Source organism: Nycticebus coucang, chromosome 12 (genome assembly GCF_027406575.1).
Source record: "Nycticebus coucang isolate mNycCou1 chromosome 12, mNycCou1.pri, whole genome shotgun sequence".
Taxonomy (NCBI): Eukaryota; Metazoa; Chordata; class Mammalia; order Primates; family Lorisidae; genus Nycticebus; species Nycticebus coucang.
This window is the reverse complement of record NC_069791.1, coordinates 29,558,418-29,567,959: the sequence shown is the minus strand read 5'-3', so window position 1 is coordinate 29,567,959 and position 9,542 is coordinate 29,558,418. Positions and strand designations below refer to the sequence as shown.

Sequence of the window (9,542 nt, the reverse complement as noted above, 5' to 3'; positions counted from 1 at the left end):
TACTATTTCTTATATTCCTTATTATCATTAGGATAGCTCATCTTCATAACTGTTGAATCTAGATCTAACTTGGTGACTTTGCACCCTCTACCCTCAACCTTCCTTATAAAACCTTGCAAGTAATTTTATCTGCCATGGCCCATTTCAGTGCCCTCAATAGCTTAACTGGCAAATGCAGAGACCTGTCATTAATAAGTAGACCAGTTTTGTCATTCTATTTTCTATGGATTTTCGACATAATCAAGAAAAAATAATTTGGGGCTGAGGATTGTGGTTACCCAACTGAATGGGAAGCAAAGAAACTAGAAGCCTCCAGGCAACTGCCAGGTTTTTCTTCCTTTCCACCAATGTCAAGGCACGTTTAGTAACTTCACTCCCTAGGGAGGATATCCCATTCTGAAAAACACATCACTGTGTGTGATAAAGGCAGGGGGAAGGAAACATTATACTGTGGGACAGGAAACAACCGTTTGATAAGCATGTGATATACAACAGTTCTAGCCACTATTATTTCTTCTTCTCCCACACCCTAAGAAAGGTCCATAACCCATTTTCTCTTAACATTTCACCAAAATTACCTCTTGGATTTGAAAATAAACAGTCTTCATTTCCAACCCTCCATCACGATAGTCTTTAGAGAAGTGACCTTCAAATATTTTTAAAGCAAACTTATTGAGATGTAATACACAGAGAAATACACAATTCTCACCCAACCTTTCTGATCTCTCTCTGATTATTAAAGAATTTGAGTATATAGCCATAGCATGTTTCCCTTTTAGGAATTATGTACTTGTATCACTGTAGTAACATTAAATCAATTGTAAAACATACGGACATACAAAAAGGATAGGAGAGAATAAGAATGAGAATAAAGAAACAGAAATAGAAGTTCTGATTTTTAGGACCAGCCTTACATACCACTTCAGAAATCACAGCTTTAGAGACAGTGGCAACAGGCTGCATTCACACCCAGATCAACTTGAGGCTCTCTGGTTTGGTAACTTCTGGCCTCAATTGTATGACATCAAATCAATCTCCAAAAATGTAGTGGACAGACACAAAGGCTGTCCTGAAAGTTTAGAACCACGGCCACAATATCTGTGATAGATAAGAATTGCATCCCATATTGCATGTCTTAATGCACGGTGGCATCTCCTGGGATAATGGCACTTGGGAAAGGAGAATACAAATATGACAGCTGGGCGCAGTGGCTCACGCCTGTAAACCCAGCACTCTGGGAGGCTGAGATGAGTAGATTGTGTGAGCTCAGGAGTTTGAGACCAGCCTGAGAAAGAGCGAGACCCCATTTCTACTAAAAACAGAAAAACTAGCCAGCCATTGTGGTAGGCACCTGTAGTCCCAGCTGCTGGGGAGGCTGAGGCAAAAGGATTAATCGCTTGAGCCCAGGAGTTTGAAGTTGCTGTGAGATATGATGCCACGGCAGTCTAACCAGGGTTACAGAGTGAGCCTCTATCTTAAAAAAAAATAGACAGAGAATACAAACATGCTTTCTCTCTCCTCTGTGGTCATTTAAAATTAATTGCAGAAAAAGGTAAGGGTTGACTCTTAGATTTTTTTTTTTTGTAGAGACAGAGTCTCACTGTATCGCCCTCGGGTAGAGTGGCATGGCGTCACACGGCTCACAGCAACCTCTAACTCTTGGGCTTACGCGATTCTCTTGCCTCAGCCTCCCGAGCAGCTGGGACTACAGGCGCCCGCCACAACGCCCGGCTATTTTTTTGTTGCAGTTTGGCCGGGGCCGGGTTTGAACCAGCCACCCTCGGCATATGAGGCCAGCGCCCTACTCACTGAGCCACAGGTGCCAACCCGACTCTTAGATTTTATTAAAGATTAAAATTATCTTGATAAAAGGGAAATAGAAATAAGATTCTCCAAATTTTTTTTTTTTTTTGTAGAGACAGAGTCTCACTTTATGGCCCTCGGCAGAGTGCCGTGGCCTCACACAGCTCACAGCAACCTCCAACTCCTGGGCTTAGGCGATTCTCTTGCCTCAGCCTCCCGAGTAGCTGGGACTACAGGCACCCGCCACAACATCTCCAAATTTTCTAAACATGTTTCTAAGACTTAACATTTGAGCTGAAATAATCGTTCACTGACTTGAAGCAATGGATCAACTCCAGTTTACGTTTTACAAAGACTAGGTGGGTGACCATTAAGTAAATATCTTAATCTGTAAAAAACAAGGGTGTTAACACTGGGTGTTTCTAAAGCGTTCTCAGCTTATTATGTGTGACTAGCACCACCTCGTGGACATCCATATAATAATATATGACAGGGGAAGCTACACGGCCAGAAAGGAAAAGCTGCTAGTTAATACGGCACATGGCTTAGTTCTTCCTAGCAGTTCTCTGTGGCAGCCTCCTCAATAATTCATAGTTTACTGAGAATATGTGAAAAGTTTTAGTTTTTCAGAAGAAAATAAAATTTATAACATTTATATTTATAAAATCTAAGAGTCAACTGATATTTTTTTTTAACAATTGAGAGACTGACATCCCAAAGATGCTTTAGAAGCAGCCACAGACAACCCTATTGTACTACTCGGCACCAGCTTACTTGGAAAAAAAAAAGAAAATGTTACAAAGAAAATCTGATGGAGAGTTGAAGAAGCAGGCTCAAGCTGCTGGAGCCACCAGCAGCCTTGGAATCATGCACTTCAAGTGAAACTACCTTTAGTGCTGGCAAAACTGGAAGAAAAGGGCACCATTTCTATAACCTACAACTTGAATGTACTCCTTTGGAGTTGTTTGAGCCCAGGCTGGCGGAAGCCAGCAACTGGCCTATCTTAAACCGACTGTGCTTGGAGCTTTGGGCCTTGAGGCTAAGAGGTGTGTTTTGCTATTTCAGTATGTTTTATGAATTGATTCCACAGGGCTATTACATCACGAATTTTAGCCTTCAGAAATCATCCTAAGAATCTATCTTGGCCACCCCCTGGATTTCAGCACACTTTAGTGCAGCTTAATTATATCTGGCATTGCTTCATGCCCTCTATTCAATTTCCCAATCCTGGGATTCATGTGCTGCCAATGTATAATAATCTTACATTTTCTCCTTTAAGCACTGAAACTAAGGCTTTAGGGCTTTGAGAAGGAGGGGGAAGTTCTTGACATGAACTGTTTTAAGACCTTTCTTTTGTTCACCAGAACTATAGATCAAAAAAGCTTTCGTTTCTAGCATATCCAATTAGACTTTGATTGAAAGAACAAATGATAGAACAAACTTATCACTGTGCACCTATTCCAGGCCAGGCCCTGAATGATTCATCCCCATTCTACTCTAACTTTAGATCTGTTGGGTATTATTTCCTCCAGATTATAGTGGACGGCATGAGCTCAGAGAAAATTTCCCAGACATCAGAAAGCCAGTAAGTAGCTAGACCAAGATTTGAATTCAAATCTCCTCTTTCTACCATTTCTTCTTCTGTGTCTTGGTGATATTAACCAATAAGCTCATGTGCCAAACATCACCCTTACCCCCTACCACCACCTATTCACTTCTAAATGACCACAGAGAAGTCCAGAAACTAAAAGTTATAGCAACTGGGCGGCACCCGTAGCTCAGTGGGTAGGGCGCCGGCCACATACACCCGAGGCTGGCGGGTTCGAACCCAGCCCGGGCCAACTAAACAATGACAACTGCAACAAAAAAATAGCCGGGCATTGCGGTAGCTACTTGGGAGACTGAAGCAAGAGAATCACTTAAGCCCAAGAGTTTGAGGTTGCTGTGAGCTGTGATGCCACAGCACTCTACCAAGGGCAACTCAAAAGACAGTCATACGCAATTAAGTGGCAAGAATAAAGTACAACAATCTTAGTACGCAAGGATTCTCAAAAAAGACTTAAGGATTCCAAGTGCATGATTTTTCATGTGTCAAGGGACTATTTAGAACACTTATTGTGGCCTGGGACATAGATGCTCAATCAATATTTGAATGAAAGTTTATTTTAAAATGCTTAAATCCTCACAGTGTCACCTCACAGATTATTTTACTCATTTACAAAAGAAAATGAGGCACTTTAAAATGGAAAGATCTGGCATTCACCATCTTAACCGAGTGATCCATTTCAGCCTCACCAACAGTGGGACAACCTAACAAGGTGTGCCTCTTGATGTGACAGTCAGAAAGGTACCACATGGTTCATGTTATATTCTTGCCAAAAGTATAATCCAAATCTACTAAAGCAAACAAGAAAAATCCAGGATATGGGACCCTATACCAGGCTTGCCTGGACACTTCAGGAAGTTCAATGTCATGGGAGAAAAAAAAAAAACAGAGGACTATTCCAGATTAGAAAAGAAAAGACATTATGTGTAAACCTTGACTAGATTCTAGATGAGGGGAAAAAGTTTTGAGACATTTTGGGACAATAGGGACAGTTTAGTCCATACACATCTGTCATATTAGATATTACTGAATTATTAATCAGCTCAGGTTTGGCAATTATGGCTAGGTAAGAGAATATTCTTATTCGTAGGAAATTAACTCTTTTCAGTATTCAGGGGCGAAATGTCATGGTGTCACAACTTAACTTTGAGTAATTCAGCAAAACCAATTAGATAAAGCACATGTGGTCAACTGTTAACCATTTGTGCATACAGGTGTGGGGGGGAGGGGAAACTTCCTTGGGTGGTTTTCTGAAAGATCAACTCCTAATAGGCAGATTGATTAAGAAAGAGATTTATTGGGTGGCACCTCTCTGGCTCAAAGGAGTAGGGTGCCAGCCCCATATGCCGGAGGTGGTAGGTTAAAACCCAGCCCTGGCCAAAAACTGCAAAAAAAAAAAAAAAGAAAGAAAAGAAAGATTTATTTACTGTGCATGTGGGGAAAATTACAGAGTGATTAGCCAATATCCCAGTGGGGTCCAGAAATTTATACATCCTTATTTTAGAGGGGCGGGGAAGATGAGAACTATAGGTGATTCTGTTCAGGGGCAATAAATGGTTGCTAGAGAAGATGAATAGATACCTGAGAGAAAGAACGAATGGAGGGAAAACAGACCGTTCTGTAAATAATTCTCTTTGGAAATTAAATTAACCTAAGAGACGGGTATTATACTTAAAATGATTTGGGCCAGGTCTGGTTGCCTTCTTGATTTTCTTTCTTGTACTAAACTGATATACCAGGGAAAAGAAGGGAAGTCAGGACTGTCTGGTGTTTTTTGTTTTGCAGTTTTTGGCCAGGGCTGGGTTTGAACCCGCCACCTCCAGCTTATGGGGCTGGCACCCTACTCCTTTGAGCCACAGACATCGCCCAGGACTGTCTGGTTTTATTCAGATAAGAAGAAAACCCCTTCCAACGCCTGTTTATTTCTAAGAGCCTTTAATTCAAAATACTCTTATTTTTATACCAAGGAGCCGTATTTTGGGGTGGTATTTTCTGAACTCCTTCACAGGTAAAGGTTACATAATTTTACTGCTCTTTCGACTTTTCTGTATATTAAAAATTCATCAAGACTGGGCGGCGCCTGTGGCTCAGTTGGTAAGGCACTGGTCCCATATACCGAGGGTGGTGGGTTCAAACCCGGCCCCAGCTGAACTGCAACCAAAAAATAGCTGGGCGTTGTGGCGGGCGCCTGTAGTCCCAGCTGCTCAGGAGGCTGAGGCAAGAGAATCGCTTAAGCCCAGGAGTTGGAGGTTGCTGTGAGCTGTATGATGCCACGGCACTCTACCGAGGGCCATAAAGTGAGACTCTGTCTCTACAAAAAAAAAAAAAAAAAAATTCATCAAGACTATTGACATAGCCAGGCTTGGTGGTGGCTCACGCCTGTAATCCTAGCACCCTGGGAGGCCAAGGTGGGTGGATTACCTGAGCTTACAGGTTCAGGAGCAATTGCAAGACCCAGCCTGAGCAATTGCAAGACCCAAAAAAATAGCTGGGCGTTGTGGCAGGCACCTGTAGTTCCAGCTACTTGGGAGCCTGAGGCAAGAGAATCCCTTAAGTCCAAGAGTTTGAGGTTGCTGTGAGGTATGGCACCACGGTACTCTACCCAGAGTGACAAAGTGAGACTCTGTCTCAAAAAAAAAGACTCTTGGCATAGGCCATAATTTGTATGTCAAAGACTTAACTCTCAGTAACCTCAAAATATGAGTACAGAGAGAGCATCTTTAAAGAGGCAATTAAGTTAAAATGAGGCTGGTAGGGGCTGGGCACAGTGGCTCATGCCTGTAATCCTAGCAGTCTGGGAAGCTGAGGTGGGTGGATGGCTTGAGCTCAGGAGTTCAAGATCAGCCTGAATAAGAGTGAGACCCTGTGTCTCTACTAAAAATAGAAAAATTAGGCGAACGTCTGTAGTCTCTACTTGGGAGGCTAAAGCAAGAGGATCACTTGAGCCCAGGAGTTAGAGGTTGCTGTGAGCTTTGATGACATGGCATTCTACCTAGAGCAACAGAGACTCTGTTCAAAAACAAAAATCTGTTGAAATAACTTCGATTCTTCTATGAAAATGACTTCTGAAAACACATACACACACACACACAAAAAAAAATCAGTCAACTACTAAATACTTACAGTGACTACTGTATACTAATCAACCACTGTGCTAAGCTCTCTACTGTATACTAATCAACCACTGTGCTAAGCTCTCTACTGTATACTAATCAATCACTGTGCTAGACTCCAAGAGCTATAGTGGTGACTACACAGCCAAGCTTCCTGCTTTTGTGGAACCCATTTAGCATACATGGGTAATTCTCTGCCTGTGTATAGGAGAAAGTGGGGATATTCTGGAAGGCCTTCCCCAGGTGGTGCCTAAGCTGAAACCCAAAAGATAAGTAGATGTTGTCTAGCTAAAGGACAGTGGGGAGATGGCCAGAGGGAGCAAATAATGTGTGATAGCACTCATGATGGAATTGGTCAATCTGGAGAGAATATTCCTGCTGCTTCCTCCACACCCCCACCCTTTCACAGGGCTGGTTAGTCTCTGGTTCCATTATCCACTCCCTCCCCTCAAGCTTTACACTCAGTAGTACTAGTGACAGAACCCCAACACAGGTATATTACTAGCCCCAATGTTGCTAGTCCCAAAAACTGTACTCTCCCTTGGGGTTTCCCTACACACCTTCGTAAGAAGTCCCTTTATTAAACTTTCCTCAAATCTTCCAATTTCAGTAAGACACTTCCTGCCAGCATCACAATTAATAAAAACTTACAGATATGTTTGTTGGCCATTTGTCAATCTTCTTTGGAGAAGGTCCCATTCATGTCCCTTGCCCAGTGATAAATAGGACTGTTTGCTCATTTTTGTTGATTTGTTTATCATCCATAATCAACAGAGAAATGCAAATCAAAACTACCCTGAGATATCACCTAACCCCAGAGAGAACAGCCCTCATCACAAAGTCCCAAAGCTGTAGATGCTGACGTGGATGTGGAGGGAAAGGAACACTTTTACACTGTTGGTGACACTGCAAACTAATACAGCTTCTTTGGAAAGAAGTATAGAGAATCCTCAAAGAGCAAAAGAGTAGACCTCCCGTTGGATCCCACAATCCCCATCACTAGGTATCTACCCAGAAGAAAAACAAATCATTTTACCATAAAGACATTTGCACTAGAATGTTATAGCAGCTCAGTTCATAATCGTCAAGGTATGGAATCAAGAGATTTTGATTTGGTGGTGGGCCTTTTAAGTTGGTCTGAAGGGTTAAAATGGAGTACAAATACAGAGACCTAACTGTACGTGAAACTGTCAATGTTACTACTCTATCCAAAGATCTCAAACCTGTATTGGATTCATATGTGTTTAATGATGGCAGTTCCAGGGAACTAATGAACCTCACTGGGACAATTCCTGTGCCTTATAGAGGTAACACATATAATATTCTGATATGCCTATGGCTGCTGGACACGTACCCATATAATCCCCCTATCTGTTTTGTTAAGCCTACTAGTTCAATGACTATTAAAACAGGAAAGCATGTTGATGCAAATGGCAAGATATATCTTCCTTATCTACATGAGTGGAAACATCCACAGTCAGACTTATCGGGACTTATTGAGGTCATGATTGTGGTATTTGGAGAAGAACCTCCAGTCTTTTCTTGTCCCACTATTTCAGCATCCTATCCACCATACCAAGCAACAGGGCCACCAAATACTTCCTACATGCCAGGCATGCCAAGTGGAATTTCTGCATATCCATCTGGATACCTTCCCAATCCCAGTGGTTACCCAGGTTGTTCTTACCCACCTGGTAGCTCATATCCTACCACAACAAGTTCCCAATATCCTTCCCAGCCTCCTGTGACCACTGTTGGTCCCAGTAGAGATGGCACAATCAGTGAGGACACCATCCGAGCCTCTCTCATCTCAGCAGTCAGTGACAAATTGAGATGGAGGATGAAGGAAGAAATGGATCGTGCCCAAGCAGAGCTCAATGCCTTGAAACAGAGAAAGACCTGAAAAAAGGTCACCAGAAACTGGAAGAGATGGTTACTCGTTTAGATCAAGAAGTAGCTGAGGGTGATAAAAACACAGAACTTTTGAAAAAGAAGGATGAAGAACTCAGTTCTGCTCTGGAGAAAATGGAAAATCGGTCTGAAAACAATGATATTGATGAAGTTATCATTCCCACAGCCCCACTATACAAACAGATTTTAAATCTGTATGCAGAGGAAAATGCAATTGAAGACACTATCTTTTACCTGGGAGAAGCCTTAAGGCGAGGAGTAATAGACCTGGATGTCTTCCTGAAGCATGTACGTCTTCTGTCCCGTCTTCTGTCCCGTAAACAGTTCCAGCTGAGGGCCCTAATGCAAAAAGCAAGAAAGACTGCTGGTCTTAGTGACCTCTACTGACTGCTCTAATACCAGCTGGAGATTGAGCTCATCTTAAAACATTTTCTTTTCTTCTCTTTCTTTCTCTTACTGGTAGGTGCCCAGAATAAGTTATTGCAGTTTATCATTCAAGTGTAAAATATTTTGTTTTGTTTTGTTTTGTTTTTTGTAGAGACAGAGTCTCACTTTATGGCCCTCAGTAGAGTGCCGTGGCCTCACACAGCTCACAGCAACCTCCAACTCCTGGGCTTACGCGATTCTCTTGCCTCAGCCTCCCGAGTAGCTGGGACTACAGGCGCCCGCCACAACGCCCGGCTATTTTTGGTTGCAGTTTGGCCAGGGCCGGGTTTGAACCCATCACCCTCAGTATATGGGGCTGGCGCCTTACTGACTGAGCCACAGGCACCGCCCAAATATTTTGAATCAATAATATATTTTCTGTTTTCTTTTAGTAAAGACTGGCTTTTTTTTTTTTTTTTTTTTTTGTAGAGACAGTTTCACTTTATGGCCCTCGGTAGAGTGCCATGGCATCATACAGCTCACAGCAACCTCCAACTCCTGGGCTTAAGCGATTCTCTTGCCTCAGCCTCCCGAGTAGCAAAGACTGGCTTTTATTAATGCACTTCCTATCCTCTGTAAACTTTTTGTGCTGAATGTTGGGATTGATTATGCTAAATAAAATTTGTTGCATAAAAAAAAAAAAAAAAGATATGGAATCAACCCAAGTGCCCAGATGTGGATTG

General features: G+C 42.3%; 1 pseudogene across 1 annotated transcript; it reads left to right on the top strand.

Annotated features, from left to right (window-relative positions):
- Nucleotides 1-7,672: 7,672 nt before the first annotated feature.
- Nucleotides 7,673-8,887, top strand: LOC128561907 (tumor susceptibility gene 101 protein-like; annotated as a pseudogene). Its single transcript, XR_008373357.1, has one exon. The product of XR_008373357.1 is annotated as a tumor susceptibility gene 101 protein-like (transcript).
- Nucleotides 8,888-9,542: the final 655 nt, after the last annotated feature.